General features: G+C 38.1%; 1 long non-coding RNA gene across 2 annotated transcripts; it reads left to right on the top strand.

Annotated features, from left to right (window-relative positions):
• Positions 1 to 11,059: 11,059 nt before the first annotated feature.
• On the top strand, positions 11,060 to 12,437 carry LOC143578239 (uncharacterized). 2 transcript variants are annotated; one of them, XR_013143223.1, is made up of 4 exons: positions 11,060 to 11,161; positions 11,239 to 11,712; positions 11,795 to 11,837; positions 11,990 to 12,437. It is a non-coding gene; the product is annotated as an uncharacterized LOC143578239 (long non-coding RNA). The 2 variants fall into 2 exon arrangements; XR_013143222.1 differs by having other exon boundaries at positions 11,060 to 11,712.
• The last annotated feature ends 5,026 nt before the right edge of the window (positions 12,438 to 17,463 follow it).

Genomic DNA, 17,463 nt, shown 5'->3' with positions numbered 1-17,463 from the left:
CACGATAGTGCAGACCCGGGGTCAGGCGGCGACAAACCGCATGACCTGGACAGAGCTTAAGGCTCTTGTACTGGAACATTTCTGCCCGAAAAACGAATTGCAGAAATTAGAAAATGAATTGTGGAACCTGGAGATGCAGGGGGCAGACCATTTGGGTTATACGAACCGGTTTAATGAGTTGTCGCGATTGGTACCATGGTTGGTCACCCCAGAGTCGAAGAGGGTTGAGCGTTATATTTGGGGGCTAACTCCAGTTGTAAGGAGTATAGTCAATTCTGGGGGACACCAGACGTATGAGGGTGCGGTGACGCAAGCTGGTATCGTTACGTATGATTTCGTAAGGAGCGGGTCACTGAAGGTGGCAGGAGAATCCGCTGGGGGAAAGCGGGGTACACATGACCATAGGATCCAGGAAAAGCAGCAAGGTAAACGTGCCAGGCCCGCTGCCCAGAACTACGCCATGACTAGTTCGGGCGGAAGTCAGGAACCGCAGACAAGGACGTTTCCCAGGTGTGGGAAATTCGGTTACCAACATGGAGGCGAGTGCAGGGTGGTAGTGTGCCATCGGTGTGGCAGGGAAGGGCACTCCGCACCGAGATGTAGGACAAACCTGAACAACCTGAATCGACAACCGCAACCTATCCGTGCGCAGCCATTTAGGACCCAACCAGCCCGACAACAAAACCCACAAGGAAATCAAGTGATGACCACCAGCCGTGCTTGCTTTGAATGCGGCAGCACAGAGCACTTCAAGAGAAACTGTCCGAAACTGAACCAGGGAGGAAATGGGCGGCAAACCGCGGGTCCGACATCGTCGTCCAACCCGGCGCGAGGCCGAGCATTCGTGATGGGGGCGAACGAAGCACGCCAGGACCCCAGCGTAGTGACAGGTACATTCCTCGTCTCTGATCATTACGCTTCTGTATTATTTGATACAGGCGCCGATAGAAGTTTTGTTTCTGTTAAATTCCTATCGATTGCAAACCTTCCAATTAGTGAAACCATAGAACCTTACACTGTAGAAGTCGCTAACGGTAAAACCATGATAGTTAATCAGATAGTTCGGAATTGCCCTTTTATTCTGAACGAACAATCCTTTCTGATTGACTTGTTACCGGTAGAATTGGGTAGTTTTGACGTGATAGTGGGAATGGATTGGTTAGCACGTAACAAGGTAGAAATAAACTGTGAAAAGAAAATCGTCAAGATCCGGGTGTCGGATGACGAAGAGGTATTAGTGCAGGGTGAGAAGTCGGGCAATATGATACCGTTTATATCCCACCTCAAGGTGTTAAAATATATACGCCAAGGATGCGTGGCGTATCTAGCGAGCTTGACGGCCACGGATCCTGAGGAAAAACGGGTGGACGATATCCCAGTGGTACGCGAATTTCCACAAGTTTTCCCAGAGGAACTTCCTGGATTACCGCCAACCCGACAGGTCGAATTCAGAATCGATCTATTACCTCAAGCTGGCCCTGTTGCTAAGGCACCCTACCGACTTGCACCATCAGAGATGCAAGAATTATCCAACCAGTTGCAAGAATTGTTGGATAAAGGATTTATACGTCCTAGTTATTCCCCGTGGGGTGCACCTGTACTATTCGTGAAAAAGAAGGACGGGAGCCTTAGAATGTGCATTGATTACAAGGAGTTGAACAAGTTAACAATCAAAAATAGGTATCCTCTTCCCCGAATTGATGACCTGTTCGACCAACTGCAAGGTGCGAGCTACTTCTCAAAAATTGATCTTAGCTCGGGATACCATCAGGTTAGAATTCAGGAGGAGGATATCCCAAAAACCGCATTCCGGACTCGCTACGGCCATTACGAGTTCTTAGGTATGCCTTTTGGGCTAACAAATGCGCCAGCAGTGTTCATGGATCTCATGAATCGAGTCTGTAAACCCTACCTCGATAAATTCGTCATCGTGTTTATTGACGATATTTTGATATACTCGAAGAGTAAAGAAGAGCACGAGCAACACTTAAGATTAATTTTAGAGCTTCTAAATCAGGAGAAGTTGTATGCAAAATTCTCCAAGTGTAACTTCTGGTTACAAGAAGTGCAATTCCTTGGTCACGTTATAAACCATCAAGGAATACACGTTGATCCAAGTAAGGTTGAAGCAGTTAAGAATTGGCAAGCGCCTAAATCGCCAAAGGAAATCCGCCAATTCTTAGGCTTAGCTGGATATTATCGTCGATTTATAGAGAACTTTTCCAGCATCGCCCAACCTTTAACCCTTCTGACCCAAAAGGATCGAAAGTATGAATGGGGTGAAGAGCAGGAAACGGCGTTTCAAACGCTAAAACAAAGATTGTGCCAAGCGCCGATCTTAAGTCTCCCCGACGGAGACGATGGTTTTGTCGTGTATTGTGACGCATCCCGGAGAGGGTTAGGATGCGTGTTGATGCAAAATAATAAGGTTATAGCCTATGCTTCTCGACAGTTAAAAATACACGAGAAAAATTACACTACTCATGACTTAGAACTGGGAGCAGTTATCTTCGCACTTAAAATCTGGAGACATTATCTCTACGGTACAAAGTGCACCATCTTCACCGATCATAAAAGTTTGCAACACATATTCGATCAGAAAGAACTGAATATGAGGCAACGAAGATGGGTCGAGTTGTTAAGCGACTATGACTGTGACATCCGTTATCACCCCGGCAAGGCTAACGTCGTAGCCGATGCCTTGAGTAGGAAGGATCGGGTTAAGCCATTGCGAGTGCGAGCACTGGAAATGATAGTCCAGTCGAACCTTTCGGACCTGGTTCGAGTCGCTCAACGCGAGGCGTTGAAAGAGGAACAATTGGAAAAAAAGGGACTTTACGGTAACGAGAAGAATTTCGAACAGCGCGTGGACGAAATTCTCTATTTCAAAAATCGGGTTGGATCCCGACCCTCCATGACCTTCGAGAATTAATCATGGACGAAGCGCATAAATCGAAATATTCCATACATCCGGGATCGGATAAGATGTACAAGGATATGAAGGAGTTCTATTGATGGCCGGGTATGAAAAAGGATATAGCCACATACGTCGGCAAGTGTACGATGTGTGCGAGGGTTAAGGCGGAGCACCAGAAACCCTCGGGGATGTTACAACAACCGGAAATTCCCGAATGGAAATGGGAGCAAATCACGATGGATTTTGTGACACATCTCCCTAAGACGTCCCGTGGACACGATGCAATTTGGGTAATCGTGGATCGACTAACCAAGTCGGCACATTTTATTCCGACTAGAAATAATTATAACACCGAAAGACTTGCGCAGATTTATATAAATGAAATTGTGTCTCGTCATGGGATACCCATCTCAATCATCTCCGATCGAGATAGCCATTTCACCTCCAATCTTTGGCAAGCTGTACAAGAAGCGCTGGGAACGCGTATTGATCTAAGCACAGCTTACCACCCTCAGACCGACGGTCAGTCTGAGAGGACCATCCAAACACTGGAGGATTTGCTTCGTGCATGCGTACTGGATTTTAAGGGAAATTGGGATCAACATCTCCCACTCATTGAATTTTCCTATAATAACAGTTACCATAGCAGTATAAAGGCAGCACCTTACGAAGCATTGTATGGACGGAAGTGCCGATCACCACTCTGCTGGACTGAAGTGGGTGACACACAGGTTATTAGATCAGATCTGGTCCAGGAAACGACCAGCAAAATCCTTGAAATTAAGAACAATCTGAAGGCCGCACGGGATCGGCAGAAGAGTTATGCTGATACCCGTAGAAAACCGTTATTATTTGAGAAAGGTGATAAAGTGTATTTGAAAGTATCTCCTTGGAAAGGAGTAGTCAGATTTGGAAAGGCGGGGAAGTTAGCCCCTAGATACATTGGACCATTCGACATTACTGCAAAAATCGGTCCTGTAGCATACCGATTAGAACTGCCTGATGAATTAAGTGCAGTTCACAACGTGTTTCACGTGTTGAACTTGAAAAGGTGTCTGTCGGATGAGACATCGGTGTTACCACTAGAGGGTGTCCAATTAAACGATAAGCTTAATTTCGTAGAGGAACCCATAGAAATAGTGGACGGGAAAATCAAGCAACTTAGACACAATAAGATCTCGTTGGTCAAAGTTAGATGGAACTCGCAACGAGGCCCAGAATATACATGGGAACGAAAGGACGAATTTCGGAAGAAATACCCCCACCTATTTCCTCAAAAGGAAGTAGTTGACGCGTAAAATTTCGAGGACGAAATTTTGTAACGGGGGGAGAATGTAACGATTACGGCAAATTCAGGTATACCCTAGCCGGAATATACCATTTATGTGTTATTTAATACTGAATATATGAATTATAATGTGTTTATACGAGTATATAAGATTCACAGTACGAATTATACTCGAATGTACAGCTAGTCGTATTGGAATTACGATTAACCGATGAACGGTTATTGAAACCCGAACGAATCGGGGATTACATTATAGACGAAATATATGATGTTTAGTAAGGTTTACGAAGTATTAAAGCTTCGGGATAAGTGAACTATAGCACATAAAAAGGATTTCGATTTAATGGTACGTCGGTACGTTAAACGAAACCTTTAATATCAAACCAAGCAAGAGACGATCGATCAAGCCGAAAAAGATTCACAATTACCGACAATATGATGTGTTAAGTCAATAAATGTCATGGTTTAAGTTTTTAAAGTTTTTAAATCGGTTTTATATAAATTTTATTTTTAAGCCGAAAAACGACCGTTTTGGCCTCGTTTTGAGCGGAATTAAACGTTTAACCGAAAAACGAACTGGACCAGATTATCCATAACATTATCCGGATTACGCAATCCGAATGTGTGGCCAAGATTTGAGATGTGGGCCCTACCCCACACCATAACATGGACCGATCGGTCCACTTCATACACTTTAACATATCATTTTTTTTTTAACATCTCAACACTCCAAATCCTCTCAACCCTACATACATTCAACCAAAAACCTTTGATTTCTAACAAGATTCACAAGGTATAAACATGGTTTTAATGGTTGATTCATAGTTTTAACTCCATAATCTTGAGAAAATGATGTTTCAAGTGGAAAATGGGTGAAAACCCGAGATGAAACCGATTCTTGCATGATCAAGTGATGTATACAAGTTATACAAGGGATCTTGGTCCAAGAAAGGAGTTAAAAGAGTCAAAAACGAATTTTTACGGTTAAAATCTTTGTTTTGATGTCTTAACCGAAACCATGAAAGAAATGGCTTGATTGTGGGTGTAACTTGCTTGGTGTGGTGTTATTGTGCTTGTAGGTGTTATATTTGGTTGCTAGCAAAGGCTAGAAAGCAAGATCTTGGCGATCTAAAGCTAGAAACACAAGGTAGTTCGGTTTTTCGTATGATTTATATGATTTGGACAGATTGTGATAGACTTAGATTTGGGTCATGAAATTTCACAGAGATGATCTACACATGAAAATATGAGATCTGTGAAATTCTGGTAATTTTTGGATAAAGGATGAATATTTGGTGAATTTAATGCTCGGTTTTGGCAAAAAATGGTGAAAAATAGCTAAACATCATGAAAAATTCTGGACAAATTCAGATAAGTTTCTTATAACATGTAAAAGTCACACACAAAATTTCAGGTCCATTGGAGGAGTCTAAGTAGGCTTTTCGGTAAAACGAGTTCTAGGGTTTTCTAGCTCGGTTTTGGTGAAAATTGCATGAAAAATGAGATTTTGGTTCTGGAAAAATTACAGGGAACTATGTGGATGGCAGGGGGTCATCCCAGAAAAATTTGGGATTTTTCTAAGGTCGTTTGGTATTTTCGACATATTTGGTGTTTCAATGACGTTTAAAAATAGATAAATAAATGTTAAATATAAAAATTAATTCTGGAAATATTTTTATAAAATTCCTTACTGTCAAAAAGTGATTTGTTCAAAATTTCAAGATCCGAGACTAAGCGGATATTTATTTGTGCTAAAAAGAACATAAAACAAACTTTTAAAGCTTAAAACGCGTAAACCGGCAAAGTTCGCCTAAGCGAGCTGACCGGTGTATAAAAACCTTAAAAATGAACTATTTTCATGAAACTAAGTTAATCAAGTAAAAATAAATCATCCGAAAATAATTCGGATGATTTGGGTAATTTTACCCGATTTAGCAGTTTCCGGTATATTAAAGACGGAAACGGGCCCCGCGGCCAAACGGGGTGTCTAAACCGAGCTCTAATTTCACCACTTTAATTAAAATATCAGTAACAACTATTTTCGGGTCGTATGTGACCAAACTCATTTTTGAAAACATAAAGACGGATAACCGTGCTAGGCACGCAAAACGAGAAAACAAACTAATGGTAGTTTTGACTAAAGAACTCTAAGTGATATCACAATCTAAGTCCTGAGAAGTGTTTCGAGGTTAACATTGTCCCCGGATCGTGTACGGTACTGGGTTAACAGTGTCCCCAGACGTACCGGTTAACACGAATTTAAGTTATATTAATAGAAATTGTGTAGTAACGACTTAGGGATCATATTACAGATCCGGACCGGTAGCCGCGCACAGTATTACATCTTTACTCACGAAAAGGTGAGTTTCACGAGCCCCTTTCTACTGAACTGTTTTAAATATTTTCCCGGGGAGGAAAGCATGTTTTTATCAAAGTGTTTAAGTACATGCCGATCGCATGGAAATGAATGTATTTATATAATGTTTATTGTACGGGAATCGTACGGTAATGTATTAAGATGGTAATTGTCTGAGTTGCTAATATTGTAAGGCCCGAAACAGTGTTCTGGGTTAACAGTGTCCCAAGAGGTTATTAAATGTATTTCTGGGTTAACAGTGTCTCTAGAGGTTATTAAATGTATTTCTGGGTTAACAGTGTCCCCAGAGGTTATTAAATGTGTTTCTGGGTTAAAAGTGTCCCCAGAGGTTATTAAATGTGTTTCTGGGTTAACAGTGTCCCCAGAGGTTATTAAATGTGTTTCTGGGTTAACAGTGTCCCCAGAGGTTATTAGATGTGTTTCTGGGTTAATAGAGGTTTCACTTGTAGGCTCAGCATAATTACATCGCTAATTTATGATTATTATAATGATTTGTCATGGTTTATTTAAATTAGTGAAACTCACCAACTATTCGTAGTTGACCCGTTTTCTTTACATGCTTTCTAGGTACACCCAAATTGGAATGAGTGATACGTGCTTGATGATGTGTGCTATTTTGTGGAAGCTTAAGGGTCTATATTTTGTATTAAACATGTTAACGTACTATCGGTAAAACTATGTGATAACGCCTAGACGGTAACGAAACTCGGAACAATGTAATACGTTTAAATTAATGTAGTGGTGTTTTCTTTATAAGCAATGCTGTTGATATCAGATGTGTCTGTTGCATCCCGTTTACGTTTCCGCTGCGGTTACGGGGTTTACACTTTGAGAGAAACAAAAAGCTGAATCTAAAAGAACTGAAACACAAGATACTTCAATCCTAGTGGAAATTAAGCAAGAGCAAGTGGATGAACCCACAGATCCATGGAAGAATAATGAAATGATTCAGATTTTGAGAGATGTGATGGTAAAGCAAAAGGGGATGAATGAAAAAGTGTTTGATAATTTGGGTAAAGCACAGCTCAAGCAACTGTTCTATGAACAAAAAGTAGAATGGGAGAAAGTACTGTTAGAGGGTGTGAACCTAGGAAGTTTTGTGGGAGGAATATTTGTACCAGCTGGACAACTTCATGATGAAAAGATAAATGAAATGATTGGAAAGTTGTTCAGAGAGGGTGGAGAAAACCTTGTTGAGTTGATAAATTTGCCTGCTGAGAGGATTGTTGCAATGTACAAGAAAACATTTGGAGTCATAGGGCCTACTAAACCGATGAAGTCAATTCCAACTAGGGCCTCTGCTTCAAGAAGATACACCTCAACAAGCAGGGGTGAGTCAAGTAGATCTGGAATCCAAAGAGAAACAAGACCACAATCAGATGTGGATCTACCTATGACGATCTACAACGACTCAGTCTCTCAATCTTTGAAAGTGATTATGCAGAGCAGACAATTGAGAGAGATTATCTTCAGAGATGATTTTGCTGACTACACAAGAGAGCAGTTGGAGAAAATGGCCAGCCTTGATTTGTATGACTATCATGATACCAGGAAGTTGGCTAGAAGACAACAACATGAGCTTTCAAAGCACCTGAAAGGTGAAGCTGAGAAGGGATTTCCTCTACTGAATCAAAAGAAGATATGGGAACTGACCCATGAGAGGACCAAAAGATTGACACGTATGAGGAAGATAAGGGATGCAGAATATGATTATCTTTCAAAAGTAAGAAACAACAATCCCTTGTCTAACATGAACACCTGTATCAGCATGAGAAGGCGCATGATAAGACCCAATTATGAGGTGCAGAAGAATGGTCGAATCACTCAATTGGACTAGAACAGCAGAGAAGACCACTACATTCTTCGCAACTCAGATGGACTGATATTGGGAATCATCAGAAATGATGAGGACCTGACCTTTTTGCATAGGAAGATCTGAGGGACATTGTAGAATTGACAATTCCAGAGAATCACCCTCACCATCAGATACTTTTCATTTTCCAGCAAAGGGCAGGATCGGTACTAGTTGGAAGAAAACAAGCAGCCCTCAATGCAAGAAGAATATGATTATTATAATAGGGTTTGCTTTGTAATGTCCACTGGACAAACTTTCAACTATGTAATATTTTGACTTTGATATGTAAATTTGATTTTGATTTTGATTTGATGTGTATTTTGACTAAGTGTAAGTAACCATAGAGGTGTTTTGGGACAGTTGAGGTGTTCCAATCTAGGGGGAGATTGTCGAGTCAAAAATTTGACCTGAAATGACCTAAGAAAGTTTAAGGGAGATTAGAATCTTCTCAACACTCCTTGAAACGGCTAAGTATGGAAACCGAGCACACTTGGACATCCGAGCAGGGCTTACTTGATCTAGCAAGGTATTTTGCCTATCGGGCAGAGTTATCTTCTTGAAGTCTTCCTAAGTGAAAATCCGAGCAGGGTTTACTTCATCTAGTAGAAGTGTTCTTCTAGTCGAGCACAGTTTGCTACTAGCAAACCCTTGACTGAACCAAGCTATTTAAGCCAAGTAATTGGAAGATCTAACAAGGTTTGATTAATAAGCAGGAGTCCGAGCATACTTGTGGAAAGTGATCAAGAAATATTCTAAGTACTTTCCCTAGCAAGGTTCAACCCTGAGCAGGCTACAGTGTAACCAGCATACTTACAGTTTGCTTTATAAGTTATCTCTCACCAAAGGATTGAAGGGACTCATGAAGAACATCATGCTCGTAGGACCATATCGAGCAAAGTTTGCTATGGTCAAGAAGATTGAAGTCTGCTAGGTGAGTATTTTCTTTGGAAAATACTTTAAGTAAAGTCTACCCAGAGAACTGTTCACGAGCACACTTCAAGGTTACCAGGTCTACTCGGAGAAGACAATTATCACAAAGTCTACCCGGAAGACCTGTTTTTACACTTAGTATAGTTTTGAATATGTAATTTGATTATGTACCAATCATTAGGGTTTCTAGAAGGAATGACAGCTGTCAGGAGGTGGCAAGTCTATAAATAGAATAATTTAGGGCACGCCTCCACAGAAGAGACACGACAGCCTTTACACTTTTCAGACCTAATCGAATATTCCTGATTGAGTGTGACGACTGTCATAGGAATAGTACGGATAAAACATTCCTTACAAGAAACCCTAATCGATTAACATTTGTATGAATCTATTCTATAAATGGAAATCTTTTGAGTGATTGTTTGTGTTTGTTACATTTATTAATCCTTAAACAACAACTCTGTTTGTTTCTGATTCCACCCTTAACAAACAGTTTTCTTACCCAAATTAGCAGCCCGTCATTAACCTTCTTGTCAACACATATAATGTGTGGGTTATGACATCTTGAGTGTGAGTGATCGATATTCATCCGGGAGCTGACACACTAAGTGAAATACACGTGTCAATATTAAGTTATTCATTCATATATCAAATTTCAAAGCACAAACATTGTCTTAAAAGAAATACCATTACAATTAAATATTCAAAACATAAATAAATCATAATTAATGTATTCTTCATTCATCATAGCAACCTAAGGTATCATCTAACTTCCATACTTGATTCATCCAATAGAGCTACTTGCGTCATGCGTGAAAATATATATATTTTTGTCAACATAATGTCGAGCAAGTAAACCACAGTTTTTGAAATACATATAATACTAAAATGACAATTCCATGCAATACGTAAATTACTACAACTAGTAAACAATAAATAAAAGTTGTCTTTTCAACCGAATCGCATTGATAACGGTTTACTCCGACGGCGTATGATCATACTAATGAGGATGAGGATGAGGTATCAACCAACATAAATTAAACACATAGTCATATTCGCACGTAACAACTAATCGAGCAATTACAATTATGCATATAACGGAATTGTAGTGAAAACAATAAATTGATTTTGAACGCATAATGCCCCCAAAATTGTAAAGCGGTAAAAAGGGGGATGTGAATTTACTTACCTTATAAGTAGGATAAACGAGGACGAGATAATAAAAGAAAAGGCAATGATGAAAAACGGTCAAGCTCCTCGAGGTTTGCCGACAATTATTCTTGGTGGTTAATGATAAAGAGAGTTAAATATAAATGACAAAATAATATGACGGATCTTGGGTCTCGATGAGGTTATTAATATGTAATTAGTCTTATTATCATAATCATACGGTTGTTGCGATTTATTACGTTTTAATTGTTACTATTATTATTATTAGTATTTAATTATCATTATTATTAAATATTTTTGATAAATAAAAATAAATAGTATATATTAAGGGAAAAGTGAAATGGAATATTTTGAGTATTTAATATAATTTGGTTCATTAACGAGAGTCGTAAAAAGAATATAAATATATATAAAGTGTAAGTGTGTATAATATATGTAGACTCAGTTATAGCATTTAAACATGTATAATATTTGCTCCCAAAAAAAACCCTAGCACAACCTCTTTTTTATCTTCCATTTCGTCTTGCTTCCAGACGGCTTCATTTTTGTTTCACGCACGCCTGTAATAACAGTTTCAGGTGAGTTCAATCAGGCTATGAGGATTCCAGCTACCTAATATTCTTGGTAAGTACAATTTCTTTCTTTAATCGGTTGATCTAGGGACTGATGGTGATGTTGTTCATTATTTTGTCAAACTTTAGTGACCGTTGGGTTATGACGATGAAGACGAAGCATCAAACTGCTCGGGTAAGGGTAATTGTCGCCTCTCTCACATCAAACTGCTCATCCACCATGTTCTCTCCAAACCCTAACTCTACGACGGTGAAGACGAAGCATCTGAGCAGCGGCTCACGTGGTGTTCAACTGTAGCGGTGGCTGTAGGTGTTAATCGGCAATGGTTCTGTTAAACAGAGGAAGCGAAGGTGGTTTATAGTAACAAATCGACGACTACAAGCTGTTTTCCTGGTAACCTGTAAGTTTTTCCGGTTAACTCGGTTTTCCATTGGCGACCATTTGAACTCGATTCATACCGTTTTTCTTATACTTATCCAGATTTTAAAAATTGAACGAATCTTTATGCTTTTTGATGTTGATTTGTTTCAGGGATTTTATTGTTGGTTGTCAAATCATTGATTTCGTTTATTGCATCATTTTCTGGTTGTCAAATCTCAAAGGTTAGATTAAAAATATTGGTAGCGTTTTACTCTTGTTGTTTGATTGAATAACATATCCCTAATTGATTTCGTTTTGTTCCAGGGAGATTGCGAGTTCCTGAAAGATGTTGCAGTTGCACAGCGAGGTACATTTTTTATTTCTTTTTTAATTAATGTATGATGTCTTTTTCATTATTAATTTCTAAATCTTATTATTAAATAACTTATGATTGATATTATAGCCACATTTTAATCTCTTATGATCTTTAAACTTGTTGGATATTTTCTTAGTTTTCAGATTCCAATTTGTTAATGTTTTTGCTTTCGATTGGAGTCATGACGCTGAGATGTTTGCATCGGCTGGTTGGGATAGAGTAAGGTGATGAAAACCTTTATGCATATGAAGTAGTGATAAGCTCGGTACCATACCGCACTTACTAGTACAGATCCCAAATTTCCCAAAAACTTGGTCACGGCATCCCGGTATTGAAAATGCTTGGTTCGGTACCGGTACTATAGTAAAAAATTTGGTGAATACCGGTACCGGTACCATAGGCAAAAATTTTGGGTAAATACCAGCACTGATACCGGATTATTTAAAAAACTTGGTATCGGTACTGGTTCTGAAATGCACATTTGGTTATATGCGTAGGCCCATCATACTCTAACTGTTGTATCCTATAGTTTGATAAAAGGTCATATGGATAAAATGAAAAAGAGAGCTAAAATTAAACGGGTGGGTATACTCAAATGCCTATAATGTCCTAAATTGTTTTGTATTTAAAAAAATATTCAACTAATATAGTTTTACCACAAAAAAAAGAATAGTGATGCACAAAAAAAAGACCATACTTAATTTTTAGTTGCACTAGAAAAGTACAAAAAATCTGGTCTAGGGCTTTGGGCTTTGTAAATCGGTTTCTGACTCGGTCCACTTCACCAAAAAGTTCGGTAACTTCTGTTTGGCAAAACCAGTTTGGACTCAACTCAACTTGTAGGGTTCGTATGCCAGTGCGCAGTCACAATCACTAAACTTGTTTTGGGCCCGATTTGGGTTTGAAAAACGGGAAGTTTTAAAAAGGCATCAGTTTGGTTTGTGTCAAAATGGGTCATTTTTATAAAGGTATTGGCTTGAAATTCAAACTGACACTGACTACTTATGGTTTCAGTCGCAGAAGGTTAAACTGAAACTGTTGAACCTTTCAGTTTTTATAGTGATGGTTTAATAAAAAAATACACATTATTTGGACAAGTTTTTTACAGTAGGTTTAACGGACTACTGAAGGCGTTCACCAACTAATTAATGTAAAAACTTTTTAGACCAATTACATCTACATGCATCAATTTAGAACAACTTTTATATAAATTTAGTTTGTGCAAGGCAGTTTAGACTCCGAACGGATAGAACATTTTCGGTTCGTTTTTTTTGTTATTTTGGTTTCACGGCTGGTTTATTTTCTTTAACTCTTGGTTGGTTGGTTTCAAAGACATTAAGCCGTAGTGAATGGTTTGCCTTTTGGTTTATACCAAAAACCGTTCGTATTAAACCGAACCGGACCGTTAGATTTTACAATATATATTTTAGCTTTTGTATATTTATTTTACAATATTTTATCTTCCGTATCATTAGATCTAATAAAATATTTTAACTATGTCTGTGTGTTACTTATGCATTGTGCAGCCCAGTAATAAGTTTGGTTATTTTGGACAAAATCAGTCAGTCATTCAGTGGTATTATATGGATAGTGCTTTTGAGAAAAAACTCTTTTGCATTATATGGTTAGTTAATTACTTGGTTATTTTGAATATTTCTATGTATATTGAATAATATTTTCCATTTATTATTTATTTAGATTTTATCTAGGCTCAATTAACTTAAACCATGAAACCAAACCGGAACCAAGCCTAACAATTAGTAACGGTTCGATTTGGTTGGTTTGGTTTTAATTTTGAACGGTTCGGTTTCTGTTTGGGAATATCAAAAACTGTTATGGATGGTTTGGCGAACGGTTTGTCCTAAGAACCGTCAAAACTGGACCGTTAACACCCTTTTAGGCATTGCTGAAGTTACACTTTCGCTGGTTATACCATCTACTATATTATTACAGATGGTTGGTATTTGTATTAGCTTACAAAAATGTTTATCATAATTGTTATATATAGGAGCTAAAATATTTTTAAAGGTAATAATCACATAACTCTATTGATAGTTTCAACTTTTAAATAAGAACACTTAAGGTAGTGTTTTTTGTCACAGGGACGTGAGTAGCCGAAGCCTGGATGGTAAATTCGTTTCTTAATATGGAGATTTGGTAATTGGCTTGATGTCATCTATTTTAAAAGAAGAGATTTGATCAGTTGAAGGTTACGTTGGCAAATACTAAGGTTAGTATATTTGAGCTTTGTTATAAGAATATGGATATTATTACTATTGTATAGGTGCGTGAGTTAGTTCAGTTTTTCAGAAATGAATACCTGCAAAAGCGAAACTGAATTGGAAAGTTGGTTTTTGAGAAAACAAAACCAAACTCATGCTTTTGTATGCTTTTGAAATTTAATTGGCGCATGCTTTTGAAATTTAATTCGATGAACACCCATATATAATAACAAAGTCATAATCATTAATTCATATATTCTGTATTTGATTTTGATTTAATGAATGTGGTGTATATGTTATTATGCAGGAGGACCATAGGGCTGATGCTTTTGATGATGAAGACCATAAGGTTGTGTGATTTTATTTTAATTCCGTATCTGATTTTGTAAGTTGTTTTTGAGCTTCCGTTTGTTTGGTTTCGAAGACACTATTGTTATAGGCAAATGCATTGTAATCATATTTGTGTATGATTTGTTTATGAAGATGTAAGATTTGTTTCTGGTCATTGATAGCTTTGTTGTATCCACTGTTGGTATTTAGGATTGATTTAGTTTTTAGTTGGCGATGTGCAACGTTGATTTATAGTCTGTAATGTGTGTTGTTGTAGTGTTGGTGGTTTCCCACAATTTAAAATTACTTTATTAGTAGTTGTTATTTGTTAGTTTCTTATATCTTAGATTTCAAGTAGTGGCTAAATCACAGCTGGTGAAAGTAATAGAGCATATGAACTAATTATTTAAATAGCTAAATCTTAAGTTGGGAGTTGATATTTATGAGTATACAATGAAAAGTTTTAAAGGGAACATTAATTAGACCTTGGACAAAGATATCTTGTTGCAACATAGGTACAAGGATAATTTGGTAATAGTCAATTGTTTGACTTTTATTAGTCAGACTGCAAGTGTTAAATAAACTTTGAACAAATAGGTTGCATATTAATTACAAGGTTATTTGTTGGTTTACAAGTAAGGTTATTAATGGGTTTGTTTTGTTAATTTTGGGCTTTTTTGTTAAACAACTTATTAGTATACATCCAAGCCTGCCGCCTTCATATTTTATTCTGGAGCCTCTTCTGTTCAGAGAGCTTTGTATGTTCATTTTATGTTCATAAATTTAATAAATATTTAGTACAACTTTTATGTCACCTTAAGCTAAATACAAGATTTTACAGGTTGGACTTAAAGAGATCAGCGTATCATTAAAGCCAAGAGACAAGTGCAAAAGACAAGTGCTTCTAAAAGTTATTCTTCAATGGAAATTTTGGCAAGCCGTTTTTTGGGTCTAAAGAGTCATAAGAGCCAAGAGAGCTTTTAACAAAATCCAACAAATTTTTTTGGATGTCAATATGTATGTAATTTCATCTCCCGGCATAGATGTATAAGATCGCCATGAAAGAGAGATATTTAGTCTTGTGTGACAGATTTCAAAAAATGTTTTATGGTGATAAGTGGTATGTATTGAAGTTGCGTTTTGCTACTTTTTTGGTCTGATTGTCATTACAAGTCTAATTCGGATCCCGCCGCATCGCGCGAATACCTACTAGTGTATATATTCATAAATATGAACACAAAAGAGTTATCTCGGAGGTTGGTTTATCAAAATATTGTTTATTTAGCATTTTGAACACCAATAACAACCAAAAATTGCTAAAAGGATAATCACAAAAAAAAAAAAAGCAAAACCGGGTCTGGGGAGACTCGAACCCGCGTCCCCATACCGGTTCAAAGGTCTTAGAGTATTTGCACCTGCCACTGGGAAGATGTCTAACACGTTAATAATTTGAAACCCATATAATATATACTACATTTTATTTACGTTCTTCCCCCATACAAACCCTAGAATTTAAATTGTCAAATTTGTTCGTAGTTTGGTTAAATTGAGTTGGGGTTTCTGTTAATCGCATAAAAACGATCATAATGCATCTCATAATTACCTTGTATGTTAACGAATTGAGGGAAAACGGCTAATTAGGGTTCGCGGCTCAACTAGGTGATGAATCTTGATCTTAACGACAATGTACGGGCCAAATAACTTAGGGTTTAGTGTCGCGAGGTAGTAAGAGATGTGTGGACGAGTTTAATTGAATTATGTTAGCGTTTATATAGTGTTTTAGGGACCATTTAGGCCGTGGTTTGCCACTAACGAAATAGCTGTCAATTGATTGACAATTTCCATGATTAGGGTGTCGGTAGGATCGGATTTTGGTAAAGAATAATATGGTAACATTAATTTCCCCAATTAGCCCGTAAATTAAGGTCCAAGAAATGGTGTGGGGTGTCTTTGTCGACGACGGGAGATGGAGAAGGGGAGGGAAAGAAGGTTGAATATTATTTGCTATTTGGTCCTTGTTATATGGTGGTGGGTGCAAAAGTTAATTAAAGTTGGTTAAGAGTTGTTTTTGTACATTCTTATAACTATAATCAAATAAATAAATAAATAATAAATAAAATACTAAACAATCGCGAGATTTATTGATAAAATACCCGAACCCGGGTCGGGTAATGATTACAAATAAGAAGGAAACGAAAACCCGAAATGTCACAGGCACCTTCTCCACCAAGCAAACCCTAGCTCCGGAGAAACCCATGGCGATGGAGAAATTGACGAAACCTGACCGCTTGATTCCGATTCCGATTTCGGGAGCACGAGTTATTGTGTACATGATGAGCCTCTGTGTGGTCCGATCAAAGTTCAAGGCTTTCCGGACCGTACGATCGATTCTGAAAGGTTTTCCTGTCTCAATCGACGAACGAGATCTCTCAATGGACTCATAGTTCATCGAGTTGAATAACTTCACGGAATCAAGGCGGTGGAGTGCGGCGGAGATTCGACAGAAAATATGAAACTGACGTTACCTAGTGTTTTCATTGGCGGTTGGTACGTCGGAGGAGCGGAGGAGGTAAAGCAACTGCACGAGACTGGCGAGTTGAAGAAGATCATTGAAGGCTTGCCGCCGTTGAACTCCGATGAGTGTGGCAATGGAGATGATGGCGGTGTGTTTAGAAGATGGTGGTTGGGTGTGAGGAAGAAGATGGAGACAAAGTGGGTTTTGGGTGTGATGATGATGACGGTTATTAGTTTTTATTATTATTTCAGTAGAAAGTGTTAGGTCAACAAAAACAATGCCACATCAGCAACAACAATTCCACGTCAGCAAAAAATCTAACAGAGCTAGAGCTCGTTAAGTTCGAGAGTGCCAGAAACAAATATGGTGAAAGTTGAGAGTGGTTGGTAACAAATCAAAAGTTGGGAATGATATCTACCAATGGGTAAAAGTTGAGAGTATTAAAAACCAATATCCCTTTTTTAAATATTATTTTATTTAAAACTATGATAGCTGAGACTGAGAGTATAGTTCGTTAAACTTTCATCCATCGTACTTCATTTGTTTGGTC

This window comes from Bidens hawaiensis, unplaced genomic scaffold, assembly GCF_021521415.1.
Source record: "Bidens hawaiensis isolate Kalapana, Puna unplaced genomic scaffold, B.hawaiensis_p1.1 tig00029067_1, whole genome shotgun sequence".
NCBI lineage: Eukaryota > Viridiplantae > Streptophyta > Magnoliopsida > Asterales > Asteraceae > Bidens > Bidens hawaiensis.
Note: the sequence above shows the minus strand (reverse complement) of the source record. Positions and strands in the feature narration are given on the sequence as shown.